Source organism: Camelus bactrianus, chromosome 11, assembly GCF_048773025.1.
Source record: "Camelus bactrianus isolate YW-2024 breed Bactrian camel chromosome 11, ASM4877302v1, whole genome shotgun sequence".
Lineage (NCBI taxonomy): Eukaryota > Metazoa > Chordata > Mammalia > Artiodactyla > Camelidae > Camelus > Camelus bactrianus.
In genome coordinates this window covers 61,018,596-61,039,779 of record NC_133549.1, presented here as the reverse complement: position 1 = coordinate 61,039,779, position 21,184 = coordinate 61,018,596, and the positions used below count along the sequence as shown (strand labels likewise).

General features: G+C 39.4%; 1 non-coding gene across 1 annotated transcript; it reads left to right on the top strand.

The window, feature by feature from the left end:
* The first annotated feature begins 18,702 nt into the window (after positions 1 to 18,702).
* On the top strand, positions 18,703 to 18,806 carry LOC123617712 (U6 spliceosomal RNA). Its single transcript, XR_006725918.1, has one exon. It is a non-coding gene; the product is annotated as a U6 spliceosomal RNA (small nuclear RNA).
* Positions 18,807 to 21,184: the final 2,378 nt, after the last annotated feature.

Sequence of the window (21,184 nt, the reverse complement as noted above, 5' to 3'; positions counted from 1 at the left end):
GAGACTTACTCATTTCAGTCTCATTTCGGTGGGCAAATCATGCAGAGATCCCAGATTCTGCTCTGTGGATTTATTCATTATTTTCATCCTTTCCTAGTGTGGAGTTTTTCTTAACTGACATATGTGGATAAAAGAGACTGAACACATCAAAAGAGACTGAACACGTCAAGATTCCAGAACCAAATCCTGGTGACTGGTACTTACTTTGAGTAGCAAATGATTTCCTCCTTCCCACCCTCCCTCCTCTTTGCTACACTTTGCTGTTGATTCAAATTTTCACTTGGATTTTGCTCTTTTAGTCTGGGGCTGAGCTTGGCATTTTGAGCCCAGGAGTGATCTCTGAAGGTCTCCTGTCTGAGTGGAGGAAACTCTGGCCCCTGGAAGCATCCTGCTGGGGTGTGTATGTGTGTGTGTGTGTCATCCTGCTGGGGTGTGTGTGTGTGTGTGTGTGTGTGTGTGTACTGGAAGCAGCTATTGCCAGCTTGGGAGGTGGTGGGTGGGAGTTCTGTGGTGCAGGAAGGGCTCTTGCAGAAGGTGGGTAAAGAGTAATCAGGATGTATGATAGGCAGATGTGGGTTTGAGGAGCAGCCCAAAGTCCTCTCCTTGGCAAAACAGCAAAGCACTGAACACAAGCCTCAGTGTCCCCTCCCGACCCTCTAGCCCCTCTTCCCCAATCTCCCCCTGTTCTTGGAGCCATTGTCCACCCTCAAGTGTAAGAGGCTGGTGGCAGCCTGAGCGTAATCCTTCCTAGGTGAGGGTTGCTTTTGAGTGGACATCATGACCTAGAACAATGGTTCCAAGTGTGGTCCCTAGACCAACAGAGTTAGCATCACTTGAAAATTGTTAGAAATCCAAATTTTGGGCCCTACCACAAACCTACTGAAGTAGAAACTCTGGGAGGTGGAACCCGACAATCTAGTTTAACAAGCCCTCCAGGTGTTTCTGATGTATGATAAATTTTGAGAATCTCTGACCTACAGTGACCCAGCTATGACACAGTGGTATCTGGGACATTTGTCAGTGAGTTGAGGCAAAAGAGCACAAGGAGAACAGAGCCTCACGAGCCCCCGTTATCACTTCTCCCAGGAGACAACCTACTTTACCTGTAACAAAAGTCATCCCACTCATGGGTGCTGAAGGCAAGACTGAAAATAGCCTTTAGCATTTAATTAGCAAGAGTATTTCAACTTTGGACAAGTAAACTGTTGAAACTGGAGCAGATATGGTTTCCTTTTGTTTTTTCCAGTGCTCACATTAGGCTTTCTAATTATTCTCCTGAATTTGAACCATTGCCCTTTCTGAATGATTCTCCAAGGTTTGGGTGAGGGAGAAAGGGGATTTGTATTGATTAAGACCTGGCAAGCAAATCATGCTAATAAAGAGCATTAGGATATAGGAAATTTCTCAGTGGTTAGCTAGCTCTGTTTCCACCCCAGTCCTCTGCCTCAAGAATGGCACCAAGGAACATCTGATGAAAGAGAATGAGTGGACCTTCAGAAGGTTAGGAGAGTGTCCAAAGTAGTGGTCAGTACACAGCAGCAGATCCTTGGTAAATTCTTAATAAATTGAAACCTCCTTAACTTCATCTCAAGAGCCTGCTTGTAACTCTTCATTCATATATTTATCTCAACCTTCTTGAACCTGATTTTATGGTTTATATAGGCTCTTGAAGTAACAAGTTCCAGATGAGGTAATGAATTTACTACCCACAGGGTAAAGGAATGCATCCCTTTATTCATCCTAAAACTCTCTCTTCCAAGTTTCAAGGGTGCTTATCTGAAATCTTAACTTCTGGGTTTGGGTGTTGATGCTTCCGACTTTGTCTGAGATAGTCTCTGTGATTGTGCAAAGATGAGTCAGCAGCATTAATCAGACTGCCACACCACACCAGGCAGGAAACTCTCCAAGGAGAGGAATGCCATCTGACTCCATGTCGGATGGGCTCACGTCTGCCGGAGTTGGTGGTCTTTTCCATAGTGTGGTTTAGGAACTCATGAAAACCCTACTAGTTTCCTCCTGAGTCTGTGCCTAAAACTCCACCATGAAAACTAATTTATTTTAGGTAAGATGTTTCCTTTATAAGTATTTTCTCCTGCTGGAGTTAACTTTCATGAAGGTGAGGAACACACCTCAATCATTTTTTATTAGCCCCTTCCACCTGTCACAGAGCCTGAACTAATAGATTTGTCACAATTCTTTGTGCACACACGTACATATTTTCAGAGAAGGATAATACATTACTCATTACACCTGAGTATGAGCAGGATGTGGTGACTTTGGCTCTACCCTTGGAGACAAATGATTGAGGCATGCTCTAGTAGGAGAATGTATTTGTAGAAGAATTGCTTGACCCAGAGAAATTAGTTTCTAATGGTAGAAGTTTAAGCATTTTTGATCTGGCCAGAGAAGGGTCACTTTCCTCCCTTACTCCTCTGTGCAGTGTCTAGGAGGGACCTCATCTTGGAAAAAAGTTTTGTCCATTCACTGAAAACCAGGAAGAGCAGGACAACATGGGTATTCTGGTGACTGGGAATAAAAGATGAGGATAATGTTGAAGTGAAGCTAACATTTATTGAGCATTTACTATGTACCAGATATTCTTTAATGCACTTAGTATTTATCAACTTACTTGATTCTCATCATAACCCTATGAAGTTATTCTTAGTATCCCCATTTCATACACAAGAAAACTGAAGTGCAGAATGGCTAAGTAACTTGCCAAAGGAGACCTAGTTAGTAAGTGAAAGGGCTAGAATTCAAACTTACACAATTTGATTTCAAAGCCTAGCTCTGGAACAGTATGCTCTACTGCCTCCCTATAAGAGGAAAAGGGACATAGAAAGGCAAGCTAGGGTTGAAGGAAAGCTAGGGTTGAAGACAAACTACTTCTATTTTGCCATTTTTGCCAAAGATGAGCCCAACAAGTCATGCAGCAGTGTTCCAGGGAACCAAGATTGGATATTGCTAGGATTCTGGGAGGGTATGCATGAAACAAATGCTCTATGAGAAACATGCTTTGTCATGTAGGTCAAGGAAAGGGTTATTTAGAGGGAGATCAGAAGCTTCAACTCCTGCAATGGTCCTCCCCTCTTCTGTTCTCTTCTCTTTAGTAATTTGATCAGTTCTCTGTGGAAAGCACTTAGTTGCTATGGTAATGAGTACTTTATAAATATTAATAGAATAAAGCCAAACAGAATATCACTCCATTAATGCAGAGGCTCACAGAATGAGCCTTGAACATCATGGTCTAATGATGTGCCACTCAGTCATTTCATTTTACATCCCCTGAACACGTGTGCTGGCCCTGGACCTCATGGTGATAAGTAACAAAGATCCAGAATAAAGGCTGTCACGTTGCTTTGGAAGCTCAATCCACCTACCTCTTCTCAAGTGCTGTGTACATCATATATGTTCACTGTTTCAATGTTTTCAGTGGAATTTAATAGAAACAATTGTTATTCTGACTCCTTGGTATTATTTCAAGGGATTTTTAGCACTGAAGAAATACAGATTCACCTCATTTAGAGCAAAAAGGGATCTTAGTGACTGTTTAGACTAGGAGTCTCAAACGGAAATGCCTACAGCGTTGAGGCAGATAAGGTAAATGAGAGAGGCAGGCTGTGCACAAGACAACTGTGAGTGGTAGGCACTGTGGCATGCCCAGAGCTTGGAATCTTATTCTAGATGCAATGCATATGGAAATATTACAGTTATGGAAACACACACACACACACCACGTATATATGCATGTATACATAAATATAATACATGCATATATATGCTAGAACCCTGTAAGATCTCTACTTAAAGATTAATTTGTAGGAAATTTGCTAGATAGAATCAAATTTGTATTCTATTATCTGTCAAAAAGAAAAAAGAAAACAGTCGTTTAGACTTAACATTTAGGTCTTCTTGGTTTATTAAAATCATGACTCTGAGAGGAAATATTGTACCTGGATTTTCTAAGTGCATATGACTCATATTTTGTTTTTTCATTACTTAGCAGGCTTTTTCCTAGTTAGTATTACTAAAAAATCATAATTAGCCTTCTCAGGACAGTACAAAGTCTTTTTAAAGCTGATCTTCTCATAGACAAATCAAAACATTGTAAATAAATCTTCTAATATTAGCAGCCTTAATTTCATAGTTTAAGTTCAGTCTTTAGCATAATCTAAGCATCTAGTTCAGTCTTAGATAATGAGACCATTATCTTTTGAATTTTTCAGGACAATCCTGGTTTCAGACATTCTAGTTCACTGTTTACATAAAAGTCAACCATATTTTCTAACTTGGTGCTCAGAAAATATGGTGAGCGTACTTTTAAATCTTTTTTTCCAACTTATTTCAGAAGACTTTTCTCTATGAGAAATCCACCTTGTTCATCTCTTATTAGTGAAGTATCTACAAAGGTATTGTATTTATTATTAAGTATTTGACACGTTAAGAATTACCATTGGTACAATATGCATGTTGTTTTTGTTTCTGCCTTCAGCCTCTAAGGGGAACTGAGTCATCATACATTAAAGTGACTTTGTTTATAGGAATTGTTTATTCAAGGAAACAAATTTGTCACCCCTTCTTTCACTTTAATAGCTCAAATAAACATGGAGTTTGTGTTTCTCCCACGATGGAATCAATTATTGTGTTAGCTATCTTGTGCTGTGTATTAAATTACCCTAAAACTTAGTAGCTTAAAACAGCAACATTTATTTATCTTAAAATTTATATCTATACTTTAATTTTTTTATTTTTAAATTGAAGTATATAGTTGATTTTATAATGTGTTAGTTTCTAGTGTACAGCATATTTTTTTTCCAGTTGATAATTCTTTTTTTTTTAACTGAAGTATAGTCAGTCACAATGTGTCAATTTCTGGTGTACAGCATAATGTCCCAGTCATGCATATATATACATATATTAATTTTTGTATTCTTTTTCATTAAAGGTTTTTACAAGATATTGAATACAGTTCCCTGTGCTATACAGAAGAAATTTGTTTTTAATCTGTTTTTACATACAGTGGTCAACGTTAGCAATAAACATTTATTATCTTACAGTTTCTATGGGTCAAAAGTGACTCACCTGGATGGTTCTGGCTCAGGGTTTCTCATGAGGTTACAATCAAATGTTGCTTAGAGTACCAGCATCTGAAGCCTTGACTAGGGTTGGAGGATACTATTCTAAGATGGCTCAAAGTGGCAAAAAAGTGCTGATTGTAGGTAAGAGACTTAATTCCTTACCATGCGGACTTCCCTATAAGGCTACTAGAGTGTTTTCGACACTGTGGCTGGCTTCTCCTAAATAGAGTGCTCTATGAGAGAGTAAGGCAGGAACTCAGACATCTTATATGTATTTGGCCTTAGAGGGCATAAACCTTCATTTACACAATACCTTATTAGATATACAAGCCAGCCTCTTCACTGTGGGAGAGGACTATACAAGGGCATGATCACCAAGAGGTGAGAATTGGCGGGCATCTCGGAGATTGGCTTCCATAGTTATTCATTTGACAATTCCTAACTGAGTATTCACTTGTCAGTGTGAAAGAAAGAAATACCACGTGTGGTTCTGCCTTCATAGGGCCTGACAGTCTAGGAAAAGACACTAGCAGTCAAAGACAATGCATACTGAATAAATGTTGGTCATTTCAGGCAACAGTATCTATCAAGAGGTGACCCTACATAGAAACAATCAGTGAAGGCTTTAGGAGCACTTGCGATGAGCACTGGTGTTGGAAGGATAGATGAGCAATTAGGAAAAAGAAGGCTCTGGTTCTTCTACTTCCCTCTTTGAGTCACTATCCATTCCTAAAACAAAATACCAAACTATATCAGCTGGGGTTCTTTGGTTCAAGCAAAGATGACAATTTACCCTGTTCCAGGGAATTTTTTCAGAATTCTACATATACTATTTCATTTATTCCCCACAACTTTGAGAGATAGATTCTTTTATTATCCCTGTTTTTCAAATGAGAAAACTAAGGCACAGAGATGTTAAGTGATTTTGTAAGACTGCTCACCTTGTAAGTGGTGAAGCTAGGGTTTTAATCCAGAAGGTCTGAAGAAAAGGAATTATCAGGAGAATGCTGGAGTTTCTCCCAGGAGCCAAGGATGGAAGAATCAAGGCCTATGGAAAGCAAGTGTCACACTAGCTCTGGGACTCACGGTGGTAGGAATGCAAGTTCTCCAGGGTAAGATGTCAAGTGAGTTTGCTTCATTGACCTTCCTTCTGAGTGCCCAGAAGAGAGTTTGACTGGTCCAGCTTGGGCCACGTGGACCCCACCAGTGGCAGAAATGAGAGGGCCCCCAATTATCAGTCTCCCGGAACCAGGAGTGGAGAAGAGCTGACTCCCCCAAGAAAGGGGGCCTGGACAGATACTAGATCTCTTTTTAAACCAAAATAGTTTTCTATTTTTAAAAAATTTGTCTTTGCATTTTAAAGAAAATGGGAATTTCTCATTGAGTCTCAAATACTATCCTATTTATTTTTAATTTCTTTATGCTGACAGTGTTGTTGGGGGTGATGCCACATTTTCAGAGGGAAAATAGCAGAACAACTGCCTTAGGCACTGAATTTTTTCCAGAGGGGTACCTAATTTATCCTGGGTTACTGGTGTGTTTGGGTTTCTAATTGGTCTGCCCGAGATTTTCCAGAATGCTGTCCTCTGGAAATGACCAGTTATCCTGCTCACAAGCAGGAAAGGTATCCAGAATTTCCCAATAATTTCTTCCATGATATTTCCCAGTTTTTTCCACAGTACTTACCATTTTATAATTATTATTTATTATCCATAATTATTTATTTGTTTACATATTTGAAACATCTGTCTCCATCACTAAACTAAAATCTTCACTAGCACTTATTATAAAGCAAGATTTCTCAACCTCAGCACTAGTGAAATTTTGGAAGGGATAATTCTTTATTACTGGGGGCTCTTCCGTGCATTCCTGTGTATTGTAGGATGTTTAGCTTCATCCTTGGCCTATTCTCAAAAGATGCCAGTAGTACTTTCCTAGCTGTGACAACAACAATAAAAAAATGTCTCCAGATATCCCCTGGGGGGCAAAATCATTCCCGTTTGCAAACCACTCATGTATATAGTTGATGTATAAAGGAATGCATGAATTAATTGAGTCATTCAGAGATGTGATGGATTTCCAAATCCTTGAGTCCTTGGGATTTTCCAATCCTTGAGTGAATATTTGTTTGTCCACTCATTTAGTCTGATTCCTACATTCATTTATTTCTCCATTCACCAAAATTAATTGAGAGCCTGTCATGGAAAGAGGCTGAGGTGTGGCCAATTTAAAATGCTCAGGGGGCCTGTGTTAGACATTATGGAGTTAGGGTTGCTAAAAGTATGAATTACCTTTAGCTTACTGTGTTCCAGGGAGGACAGTATTTCAAGCAGCGCATTCCGGATCAAGCATACTCTGCCTGCAATGCCTTCCTAGTTCTTTCCTGCTTTTCTGCAACTTAACCTGCCTTCACAACCAGTTCAAATTAACCTTCTTCTTCTTGAAGGCTGTGAAGAGAGGCTCCAAATCTAAAGTTCTCTTCCCACAGCTTCCTTAGTGTGTCTTATATTGGCCATTTGGTCTCTGCATCTACCATGCTGTCTTGTTTTATAAATATGTCTAAACTTCCTAAATAAATGTTTTGAAGAAGTTAATTAAGTGTCAAAATCCTTAGATACAAATGTAGTTCTAATCTTACTTCTGCTGTCAGTCTAGCCTTGTGACCCTGGGCAGGTTGCCTAATTGCTGAGGCTCACTTAATCTATAGAATGGAAATGGTTTTACCTGTTCTACAACTACTTTAGAAGGATATTGAGGGTGTTAAGTGAAATAATGGATATAAGTATATTTTTTAATTTTAAAAGCACTATACAAATGTGATATGCTGGCATTATCAACATCAAGAACAATAATACAAACTTCTTGGAGCTGTACTTTACATATTTTTGTATCTCTAGAACTTAATATATGGTTGAATATCTAGTGAGGAACTCTACCAATGATAGTTGGTGATGCTGATATGAAGTGTGGATTTCATTCATTAAATAAACTTGTTATCTCTGATTATACACTAGTCAATAAATAGTTGTAAAGTAAAATTGAATTTCAGATGATCACTCAAGAAGTCTATATTATTGCTCATGCATATGTATGCTGGCACCTTCTGAAGCTATGAGTTGTAAATATTCTATATGAAACATATTTTAAGGATCTAATGGTGTCTCATGGATTTTTATTGAGAACTTTAAAGAATATTTTATTTTATTCAAGAACACATTAAATAAAGGTAGAAATTCTGGTGAGATTTCACTCTGAAGTATATGAAGATTAAGAGTAATGTATTTTCAGCACTCAGGTAGAATCATTTTCTTGCTTGGCTTTATTATAAAAGAAATAGGTAAGTCCTCTAGAATACAGTAAGAGATATCTCAAAGACTCATATTTCCCAGCTATTCACTGAGTTTTAAAAAATTGTTTTAACCAAAGTATAAACTCAATTGACTAAAATTTGTTATTGCAAAACTCACAATTGGTTTTGTCTTCCTGATATTGGCCTATTTCATGGTAATGCTGAAACTGAACACCATAGTAACAAATTTGTTTTACTAAAAATATTGAGATAACACAAATAAGACATTAAGCAAACTCATGCATTAGCTGAGTTGACCTTTCTTGAAAAACAAATATTAAGGAAATATTTTAAGGGAGTTCTTTTTTTCCCCTTACCTTAGGGTTCACTTCCAGTCAAATATTGCTTTTGCTTAAAAAGAATTAGGTTAATACCTGTTAAATGTGGCAGTAAAGTTTTACTACATATAATTAAGTTGTAAAACTAAATGGACTTTATGGATATAATTTTCAATACAAGCTTTTATATTTTTTAATGAAAAATAACTGACTAGCTCATTGTGCTAAATACTACACTAGTTACAGAGATTTGAAAAATATTTGTTTTTCTAAAATGGGAAATTCAGAATGAGATTTAAGTTCATTTTTAAAAAAGAGTGACATGCACTGTATTTAATTAGTATAGCACTGAAAATTTTTCTCCATATAAATTCAGATTCAGAGGATATTTATTGATGGTATTCTGTGGGCCAAACATAGTGCTAGCTTCTTCATCATAAGTGGTCACTTAATCTTTGAACAACTGAATGATGGTATCTTTATTAGAGAAGTCAGTACTCTCATCAGTACATGTGTGTATTCTCATCAGCACACTGTGTACAGTATTCTCATCAGTACATTGTGAAGTCAATATTCTCAATACATGTATTCAGGATGGTGTGAACTCAGGTACCATTATGATAGTATCATAACCTTTCCTGAGTCTAATGTGCTAAGATCTGTTGATCCCATGCAGGACCAACAGACAGGCTTATAATGTCTAAACTTCTATAAAATGTCCCTGAACTTGACAAAGAACTGTTACTCTTGGTATGCCTTATTCGAAAATGGCTAATTTTTTATTTCAAGATGGTGGGCTGAACTCGAAATCTTTATTGGTCAAAACTGGTGAATTTCTTCCTATATTATCACGCAGAGGACACGTATAAAATGCTCAGTGGTTGAGCTGAAGCCAAAACCTCACTTCATTCACTCTCATTTATTCACATGCTTCTGTTTACAAAGACAAATCCATCTGGTTCTGTTAAAGTCAATTTAAAAAGAGGCACTCCCATGATATTAAACCTCCTTTATGAGAGAAATGGGTAGGAAAAAAGAATTTAAGTAACCAACAATTCTTTGTTTTTGTTTTGCTAAAATTGGCCAAACCTGTATACTATAAGCATACTTGGGGTGGGGATGGGGGGATGGGGAGCTGGGACAGTTAGGATGGAATGATTGGTCAGCTCTAAGGTGACACCATAATTTCAGACCCAAGAGGAAGAAGCAAAATCTAGTCCAACCCAATAAGAATTAGACCCAAGCGATCCAAACCAGGGGTCAGAGCTGTGACAGAGCTTCTCAGCCAAGGCAGCTCTCAGCATCTAGTAGGTCTCCCCAGTGGAATTAGGGAGGTTATAGTGGGTATTGTTATTTGCTTATCCAACATCTATTTTATCTTTCTTACTTGCAAGTGGTGATAAAAATGGATACATGTCTCCAATATTCATTTTTCCCACCATCAAGAATTAGAATTCCAACTTTCTGGGAGTGACAACTTCTCCATGAGAACAAGTCTCTTGCAAAAGATCTCATTCATCCCTCTCCAGAGGAGGAGAAGAGGAAACACAAGAAAAGTACCTGGTGCAGAGCCCCTGTTCCTATTTCATGGATGTGAAATGCCCAGGATGCTGTAAAATCACCACCATCTTTAGCCATGCACAAACAGTAGTTTTGTTTGTTGTTTGCTCCACTGTCATCTGCCAGCTTACAGGAGGAAAAGCAAGACTTAAAAAAGGATGCCCCTTAAGCTGGAAGCAGCACTAAAAGCACCCTGAATCAAGATGAATGGGAAAACAGAAACAGACTCACAGACATAGAAAACAAACTTATGGTTACCAGGGGGGAGAGAGGGTAGGAAGGGATAAACTAGGAGTTCAATATTTGCAAATATTACCTACTATATATAAAATAAACAAGTTTCTACTGTATAGCACAGGGAACTATATTCAATATCTTGTAGTAACCTGTAATGAAAAAGAATATGAAAACAAATATACATAGGTGTATGTATGACTGAAACATTATGCTGCACACCGGGAATTGACACATCACAAACTGACTACACTGCAGTTTTTTAAAAAAAGATGAATGGGAAACCATCCCAAACACATTTTGGATACTAAAAAAAAAAAAAAAAAAAAAAAAAAATTATAATTCCCAAAATTAGCTGGTACATGGCTACCCAGAATGTATTTCTCAGTCTAATTTTCAGCTAGATGTGACCATGTGAATAAGTTCTAGTTAATGCAATCTAAGCAGTGATGAACAAAACTTTTAAGAAGTTTAAGAACTTTTAAAGTCTCCAGCCTTTCTTTCTACCTAGTTGGATTATAGATGTGAATGCTGGAATAGGAGCAGCCATTATAGACTCTGAAGTGTGTTATGGATTAAACGTTTGTGTTCCCTAAAATTCATAGTTTGAAGCCCTAACCCCCACAGTGATGGGATTAGGACATGACTTTGGGAAGTTATTAGGTTTAGATAAGGTCATGAGGACGAAGCCCCCATCATGGGACTGGTGTACTTATAAGAAAAGGAAGACATATCAGAGCTCATTCTCTTTCTCTGTGCACACACAAAGAGATCATGTGAGTATACAACAAGATGGTGACCATCTGCAAGCGAGGAAGAGGGCTCTACCAAGAACTGAATCTGCTAGTACATTGATCTTGGACTTTCCAGCCTCCAGAACTTTGAGAAATAAATATCTGTTGTTTAAGCCACCCAGTTCATGGTATTCTGTTACGGCAGCCCAAACTGAGTAACACAACGTAGAAGTCCCATGATGAGGATGGTACAACCAAAAGGTAAAAGGAACCTGAGACCTCAGTAATTGTGGAACCACCAAATCAGCCTTGAACCACCTACATTAATGTGAACTTAATACACAGATACACTAAAAAAAACCCTATGTTTTGGGGGTAACAATGTATTCAACAATAAAACTGTGTTTTCTAGCCTCCCTTAAAGCTGTTTATGGCAATATGTCTAATTGTTGAAATAAAGTCAAGATTATGAAGGAATTCTGGAAATTTTCATTGAGAGAAGAGTTGGCAGCTAGAGAAAGTCCCTTGTGTCTTCCCTCCTTCTCTTTTCCTGCTGCTTGAAATGTGGATGTGGTGGCTGGAGCTCTAGGGGCTATTTTAGATCATGAGAGTCTTTGAAGAGCAGAAAGAGAGAGTTCTCCTGTCTTTTCCAAGGTTCCTCAAATGATTTTGTGAAGTCAGTTTACCAGTGTTGGACCACTTACCTTTGGACTTCTTCCTAAAGAAACAAAGCTTCTGGTTTTAACCCACTTTATTCTGGGTTTTCTATTAGGTGCAGCCACGTCTAATTCTATCTGACAGAGAGGTTCATTAGAGTTAATGAGAAGGACAGGAAACATGTGTCAACCCCAGAGACTTGGGCATGGGACTTATGTCTCATCTGGTTGGGAAACTGGAGTGGAAGCAGCAGCTTCCTGGCAACCACCTGCCTGACTGACTAGTCAGGTTCAATGTTGGAGCTGAGGCCAGTAAATGAACGTGGACTATCTGGGCCCTGATCATTGATGAGTAGGAGCAGCTAGCATGCTGCCTGACCAGGTACTCACTGTGCGGGCAAAGCTGGGCTGCAAGGGTCAGGCCTTTAGTGCCTGACGTGGGCTAAGCACAGACAGAAGCAGGCAGGGGTTGACCTAGCCCAGGCCTCTTTTAGGCACTGTTAAGGCAGCACAAATATGCTGGATATCTCGCTCCTCTCAGGGTTGTAAGCAGTTGGATGACTCTAACATTCAGGCTTGTGAGACCCAGGTTTGCTCCTCTCTGTCACGTGTGGGCCAGCTGCATCCCTAGTGGTCCTCATTTCCCCTGCACTGAGCTCATTTACTCCCTGGGGATTAATTTGACTGTGAATCCTCTGGACTCCAAAGTGTGGGAAAACTAGAGACACAAACAACAGAAGCCTCAATGCTACCGGGTCACAGAGAAACCTCTTTCCCTCAGTTAGCATCATGTAAAACCTAAAATATGATTTTGTTGTGGTGACACTTCTAGGTAGTGACTCAGGGAGGCAGCCTGCTGCTGAGCCAGGAGAAGGCTGGTCTGCAGGCTGGAGTTGAAAGAATCCTGGGCTCATATGAGAACTACTAGCCCAGAGATTTCATTTTCAAAGAGGTAAGGTGGGTGGAAGCATGCTGTGAAATATAAAGTGCCCTATAGATTATTGCAATTGTATTTATGGAGAGAAAATCAACTAAATTACCCTCTTCCCCACTCTTACTGAGACCATGAGGTACTGATTCCCTTCAACACACACAGAGACTGAAGGTTGCCCTCTCATTCACCTCTCCCCATCAAGACTGCCCTTGGGATTTATTTTAAGCAAAATTCATGTAGATGAAAAAAGTTGGGGGAATAGGAAAATTTAGAAGACTTGCCTCAGAACCTATTCCTTCCCGGGGTGACCTGTTCAGAATACTATTGCAAACATAAATGACAGCTCAGCATACGTTTAAAATTAACCATGCTAATGATGGGATGTACTAATTGTATATGATACATATTCATCACATACCCCATAGATATGTAAACCACTTATGCCCATTTACTATTATTTACCCTATTTCCAAAAGTGTGTTCTACTATTAATAGGCGAAGAAATGGTGGCAGAATAATTTTGGGGAAAACTAGGTTAAGCAAAGTTGAGCTAGGAAATTATCACTGGGCATGTGAGTCCGGGGGAGGGAACTATCTATGTGCATGTCCTGAAGTGAGGCTCTTCATTATCCCCTGTAAGGAATTTGACAGGTTAGACAATAATTTTCTTTGCCCTTGTTAGTCAGAGAACAGTCTTCATATCTGGGCTTGTCTGTCCAAATGCTTTGTCCTGAGATGGTTCATCTGGGAGATGACACAAAGTCAAAAGAATAAATGAGATGACTTGTGGTGGCTGTGGCAGTGCCCAAGCCAGATTGTTTCGGTGTTTTTCTGTGCTTAACATCCTTGGTTTTCCAACCTTTCATCTATTCTGGAAGCTACTTCATATGCTCTCTCTGACTCCCTTTTCTCCTTAGGGTAGGCAAAGTTTGTCCTGCTGCCTGAAGCCAAGGTCACTGACTAATGCAGAACTGAACTGGGTTTCATTACTGCTGGACTCTCACAACCTTAAAATTCTAGTTTCAATTGTTATTCTCTAAAAGGTGCTCAAGAATGTGGCATTTTCCAAAATTATTGCTCCAGAAGCTCCATTTCCACACCTTTTTCCACCTCCCTGCCAGAATCTCTTAGGGCTGGTGTTCTGTGGAACACACCGGTGGAAATGCTCATTTAGTAAGTCACTACTTAGCTAAATCAGAAGACTTTTTGGTGGTCTTGGTACAGAGGAGTTAATTTAACTGAAAATGGTAAACAGTTTTCTTCCTGCTCTATGATAAATTCAGGTTCTCATAATAGATTATGTTCTTATCATGGATTCACAGTGAATCTTTCTCTAGAGGACCACCATTGGCCTCACATACATATACAGTCTCCTCTATATATTCTCCAGGCTGGCAAAGAGATCCTGGGACTATAGTGATGCTTGTGGAGCACTTTGTAGAAGCCAAAATACATCTTATTTTTATGCAGTTCTTTACATCTGCTAATGACTTAGGTCAACTGGGTAAGCAGCGTGGTCATTCCTAATTAATTTTGCTTTTCCTTATAGCCAATTATTTTATCCGCTGGATCATTTGTATTTTTATACAATACACAGTCATCCAGGAACATACAAAAGCTTAATGGACTGTATAATGTGCAATCCCTGATCCATGATTAGCATGCAGTTTAATGAGTACAATTTAAAGAAAGCTTGTAACTTTAGGTCCTCAGCTCCTTCTACAAAGCCAGGCGCTGGAATGCAAAGTTTGCAATAGTAAAGGGTTTTGAATGTCTTAAATGGAAGATTATTCTCACATAAATGAGACTTGCCTTGCAAGCGGGGAGCACCCTTCCCTTACATTGCCATGCTAAAATGTTAGTGAGCAGGGGCAGCACTGGGAGCTCGTTACCAATGCTGATTTCTTTTCCAATCCTTGATATTCTGATTCAATAGGTCCCAGGTGGGTGAGGCACAAGCTTTTCCAACAAGTGTGCCAGGAAATTTCGACACAGGGGGTGGTGGCTCACACTTTTAGAAATACTAGACTAAAATTGTTTTTTGAGGTTTATTAACTATGCAGGGAGCTAGCTACCCTAGCTGGGGAAGTTGGAGCCAAGAGATTGTTTAGGGGCACATGAGCACTGTGTTTCTCTCTTGTTTCTTTAATTGGTTTCTCTTTCTGGAGGAGCATGTGGCCTTGCTAAGGTGTAATTTGATTCAATAACCAGAGGAACTCAATATTTGTAAACATTCCCTTAATGTAGGCACATAGCTTGTTAGTTGAAGTTTGTCTGGAATGGGAAGTTTGTCTGGAATCCTGGGAAGACTGTAGTGTAGCAAAAACTGTGTTTTCCAGGTTCTGTTAGAGTTTACTTTCTGCTGTCTCCAACACCTGGCTGTGTCCTCCTTTAGCAGTTCCAAGAAACCATGAGAAGCTATACTGAGCTATGCTGGATCTGCCCCTGTTTGTGTAGCTGCCATACTTCCAATAATCTTTTGAATCCTTGGCTAAGCACACTGAACATTTACTCCAATCTAATAGGCAGATGTATGTGTGTGTGCCTGAAATGCTATGGAGTCAAATGATGGACTGCTTTTATCCTACTCTTGTTCTCAACTGCTCCATGGAATTTCAAGGAAAGGTGATGTTTAGTGATATTTATTTATAGTGATTCATTTATTCAATCCTCTAATAATTTCTGAGTGTTTGCTTCTTACTGTTGACTCTAGGCAGTTGCTTATCCTTTTCAACTTTCTAGGCTGAAAAATAGCACAATAATAGTATTTCCCTTTCAGGGCTGTTGATAGGATTAAATGGGATAAAGCATGTATTTAATGTGATTCCAAGCATACGGGGCTCAAAAAATGTTAACCATCTCTCTTTCTCCTCTGTCTTTCTCTCCTGACCCTCTTCTCCTCCTCCCTATTCCCTTCTCCTAAATGATAGGCAGCTCAATTTCTATTCAGGAAGGACCCTTAGGTTATGCAGTCAGATTGGAGAGTGAAGAGGAATAGGCTAGAGAACTTGTCCTGAAACTGTGTTTGCTCAGTGCAGTGTCCCTTGGATTACGTGTTTATTTGGGATGGCTGAGAATGGGACACTGCAACATTCACAAGCTGTCCCTTGGCACTACCAGGTACTACACCAAGGACCTTGGGAGATACAGTGACAATAGAGACACTCTCTTTCCTCAAGGAATATAATCTAGGGAGCCATCTGTGGTTTGATTAGCTATATAAGGCAACTTATATTACTTATGTTGGAACAGAAATACCCTTGGCCATGGGAGTACAGAGGAGAGAGCAATTAATTCTTGGATAATGTGTTATCTCTATATTCAGTGTCAGAAAAAACCTCTGCCTGTCTGCTAAAAATAACAATACAGTCATGTGTATATTACATCAAGTAGATTATTAGGGTGAATATAAACAAAGACAATACTGTACATATTAAAGCATATCTACAGGATCAGGAAGAAAGTGGTAGCAGGAAGGATCTGAAGAGCTTCTTCCCTACAGCACAGTTCTGATCTCACACACAAAACTTGTTAAAGGAGTTCTGCTCTTATGTAGAAATAGTGGTGAAGTTGAGATACCAAGGGAGACCAGTGCTTGTCTTCAGTTGTAGGCAATAAATTGTGTGGGAAATGCCAATTTCAAAATTTCTCCTTTCTACATGATTCAATGTGAGTGAGACAGAATCACTGTCTTTGACTATAAAATCCATCTCAAAGACTCAAAAATCATTAATGTCCAATAATACTTATTTGTTTTCTGTTAAATCTGAGTCTTGCAGGTTCTATAAGTCTTTCCTTTGGCAGAAAATTCAATAATTTGTTATCACTGAAGGTAGCCTCAAAAATGTTTAGTTTGGTTTTGGTGTTATACACTTTTCGTCCATAAAATGCTAGTTTTGTCTCCACAATTTTCTCCTGGAGAATTAAGTTTCTTATTTCTGAAGTTTACAACTGGACTATGTTTTTGTTAGAGGTCTGGTGGGAATTCTCATTTATTTTTGGCCTTATGGGAAAATTTGTATGTTAAAAATTGCAGAATGAAGTACCATAGGCCAATAATGCTATGATATGACAACAAGTTTTTTTAGCTTATTATTTTTTAGGTGAAAATAAGGTTGGCAACCTCAAAGCCTGACAGAATTTTTTAAAAATCTGCTTTCTGGAAATTTTCACCTGAAAAAAAAGGGCTGATTTTTCAGACACTAATCTCATATCTTATAGTATTCTTTATTAAACCAAACACTGCATTGTCCAGCAGTCAAACCCCATGATATAAGGATATTCACTGGGGAAGCTCATGGAACACATAAGTGAAATTATTCTGAGAGAACCAGAGGAAACTGCATTTTGTGTGTGTGTGTGTGTAATTTTTTTTAATTGAAGTACCGTCAGTTACGATGTGTCAATTTTTGGTGTACAGCAAAATGTCCCAGTCATGCATATACATACTATATTCATTTTTATATTTTTTTCATTAAAGGTATTATAAGATATTGAGCATAGTTCCCTGTGATATTGAACCTAGTTCCCTGTGCATTTTTAATGGACTTAAATACAAATAATAGAATGCAAGCTCCTTAGTTTAGGAGAGTATCTCAATTTGGATGCAGTTTGAATCTGTATAATTTAGGGGATTTTTAAGAGGATTGATACAGAGGCTTTTTGAGAGACCCTATTGGTTTCAATTTTGACTGACTAGACACACTCAGTTTAACTCAGGTGGGTTCCAGGTTACTGATTTCCTTCTGTCCCTGAAGTTTGAAATTAGGAGCACTTTTTGAGAAAATAGCATATTTGAAAAACAGAAGTAGTAAAATCAGAGAGATCCAATGACACACTTTAATGCGTTGCAAGTAATAATAAATGTCACTGAGAGACCAGTTCTTGCCTCTCAGACATACCTCCATTTAATAAGAATCTTTCCCTTAAATTTCAGTTTTAACAACATGCCTCCTTCTTCCCTACTGGACGCCTGACAAAAGGGGATCCCAGCCCTGGACTGCGCTGAGCCAATCAGATTCTCTCTTAAAATCTGAACTGTGGGACCTGGGATGGAGAGTTGCTGGTCCTTAACTGAAAGGTTGCGCAGCATTTGGGGCTGTTGGAAGAGGCATGTGTCTATGTCACATTCTGAAGTCACAGGGGAGCTGAGAAGTCATGAGGAAACAGAGAAGGGTGGGTGCAGAGAGGCCCCAGGAACTGGAACTACCCTGGCTTGAAAGGCCGACTTTGCGATCTCTGGGGAGTGAGGCAGTGTGGTCAATTTCTACTTCACACTTGTGGTTCTGGGAAGGACCAAACATCACTTCATCCGCTGTTTGTGGATTCTGTGTGCTCCCCTGAATCCACACAAGCATCCCTGCTATGTGTTTGCCTGGTGCAACTATGTTTCTGTTATTTGCAACTACAAAAACCTCATCAGGATGGAAATTGGGTTAAGAGTGCTGTGGCTCTTGTTTTAAAACATACTGTTTTATACATGGTCATGACTTTTATAACAGTTATTTGCAGCACTGAACATGAAGGTGGGGTTGGCTTTTCAAAACAGACAGACAAAATTATCTTCAGTTGGAATTAAGGAGGAGTTGACTCATCCAACGACCTTTGAGTGTAGTTTGCCAAAAGCAAACATGACATCTGCTTTTACTGAAAAGTCTAAGATCAGTCCATTGCCTCAATGAGCTTGCAGCTCAGTCGCAGGAGACAAATATAACACCTGAAACAACTGGAGAACAATTCAAGGCAGGTTATGATTACAAGCTAAATCATGGAGTACTGCCTAGATGTGCATTAGTCCTGAGGAGGGGAGGTCAGAACAGACTGGAGCCTCAGAAATGATTGAGAGAGGCAGGAGGTGAGCTTCAAGAAAGACAGGTTCAGTGCTCGCTTCGGCAGCACATATGCTAAAATTTCAACTATACAGAGATTAGCATGGCCCCTGCACAAGGATGACATGCAAATCTATGAAACGTGCCATATTTTTAAACAAGGTCCTACTGAATAGCACAGAGAACTATATTCAATACCTTGTAATAATCTATAATGAAAAGAATATGAAAAGGAATATATATGTGTAGCTGAATCACTGTGATGTACACCAGAAACTAACACAGTAACACAGTATTGTAAATCAACTATACTTCAAAAAAAAAAAAAACAAACCCACCAAAGACCACACACACACACACACACACACACACACACACACACAAAAGAAAAAAATAAAAAAAAGAAAAAGAGGGCTCAGTGTCTTGAATGGGCAGCTGAACTGGGTGAAGGAACGTGTCACCAACGGCAGGGAGGTAGGAAGGAGCCATGAGTGAGGATCCCATGTGTGAGTGAGTGCTGAATGTCTCTGCAGGTGGGGTCCCCACCTCACCCCAAGCCTTTAGTCCACTGGGCAGATAAGACTTACAGAGATGAAAGTACATCAGAAATGGATGCAAGAAAGACATGGCCAAGAGTCAAAGAAATGTCCTAAGAGTTCTTTATGACTTGGAGGCAGCGTGGAAGAGAATGAATATACTGAGAAACAATGGGCAGGAAAGAGGTTTGGAAACGAGGCTGGTGAAGCCAGTGGGCCAGATGATGAAACGTGTGAACTCAGGCTTGCAGTGATGTACAACAATGGTTCTCAAACTTCTTTTGGTGATGAAAGCCTTTTCTCTTAAAGAAATCTTAAGTGGAAGCTCAGTGAACAAAATAGATGAATATGATGACTTCTGAGTGGAGGAGTGGGTGTGGAACACACCTCTCAATGGCATGACCCCTGGTCTACCTTTGAGACTTGTTCACCATACTTAAGTGCTCTTTGGGACACTGCTTGAAAATCCAGAGCAGTGGGAAGTAGGGAGCCATCACAGTCGGGAATGGTGGATGAGCAGCGACTGTGAAGGGATTCAGGTGTGAGGTGGTGCGATCTCAGCTTGGGAGTGGGTCAGCGGGAGGTAGACGGGACAGAGAGGAAACAGTCACTTGTCCTGTTTCTTGGGTCTTGATCAAAACTGATCATTGCACCTTCTATTGCTACTTGACTTTCATTTTTAGCAGTGGTGCTCATAATCTCCTTTGGAAAGTTGAGTGAGGACTTTTCAACATGTTCCTAAGCTGCAGTTCTTTGCTGGGAATAAAGAAAAGTTAACAGATAAGCAGTGCCAACTGCTTAATTCTCAGGGTTCAACTCAGGTGTTCTTTCTGGAAGCATACCTGTCTTTCCTCTTCCAGGTGTAAGCAGCCTTTTATGTTCTTCTGACATTTTACTGTTTCCTGCTTAGAAAGAAAATGTGCTTCCCAGGGGGTTATATTAAATTCAACTGATTGTCAAGTAGCACTGAAGAATTACAACAAAAAAGAAAGCAGGCCATATTCACCTTTCTAGCTTTTTATGTTCATGTTGAATTGTTTTTTCTGTTTCCAAATTAAGTCTCTGCTGGTTTGGGTCAGTTAGGCTGGCTTCCCACCCTAAAACATACATCTACTTGAGCTGATTTCAATGAGTGGTGAGGTTACAATGACACAGCCCCTAAGGGGGACACTGATAGACCCACTCATTCATCAATATCCATATTCTTCATTAACCAAGCTGAGCTGATTGCAGTATCTTAGCAACCAATCCACATTTGCTGTACTGAAGTAATTTGCCGAATGGGAAAATAACATTGGCCTATAATGAAAGACGAATACATGAGGATCAGACAGTGAGTTCTTAAACGGTCAAATTTACATTGTAGTTAAGAACCTAGCTAAGGAAATCTACATACTACAAATTAAAAAAGAACACACACACACGCACAAATCCTGACCTTTCAAGATGGCCATTATTTGCTCTTCAAAGATCAAAATTTCCTTATGAACTTAAAAGGTAGGGGTGGGGGGAACACCAACTGGACCAAATATTTCTAAGTAAACATTCTAAAGCATAGTTGTGATTGTGCTGTTCTCTACTCAAAAATTTCCATAGGATAAATTCAGGCCTCTCTAAGGCTTGGCTCAGCCTCCAGGCACCCCACAGGCCGTCACCATTTCTCAGGCACAGCCTCTGGGTCCGACTTCTGTGTCTTTGCTCTTGCTGTTGGGAACTACTGGTACATCTTTGCTGCCATCCTGTCGGAATCTTAAGGAAATTCCACGGTCTGGTTTATGTGCTGCTGTTCCCTTTTGTGAAGACTTTCCTCCAGCAATTCTGGAAGAGGCGTTCTCTTTCCTTTGCTTTCCACTAGAGGTTTGAACTGAACTTACAGGACATTTCCTTTTTTTTTTCTTCTTCTTCTTTTTAAAGATATTTGGATGCATGACTTGTAAACCTCTAAGTTAGATACTGGTACATTGATAAATAGTGGTGAAAACATGGACTTTGGGATC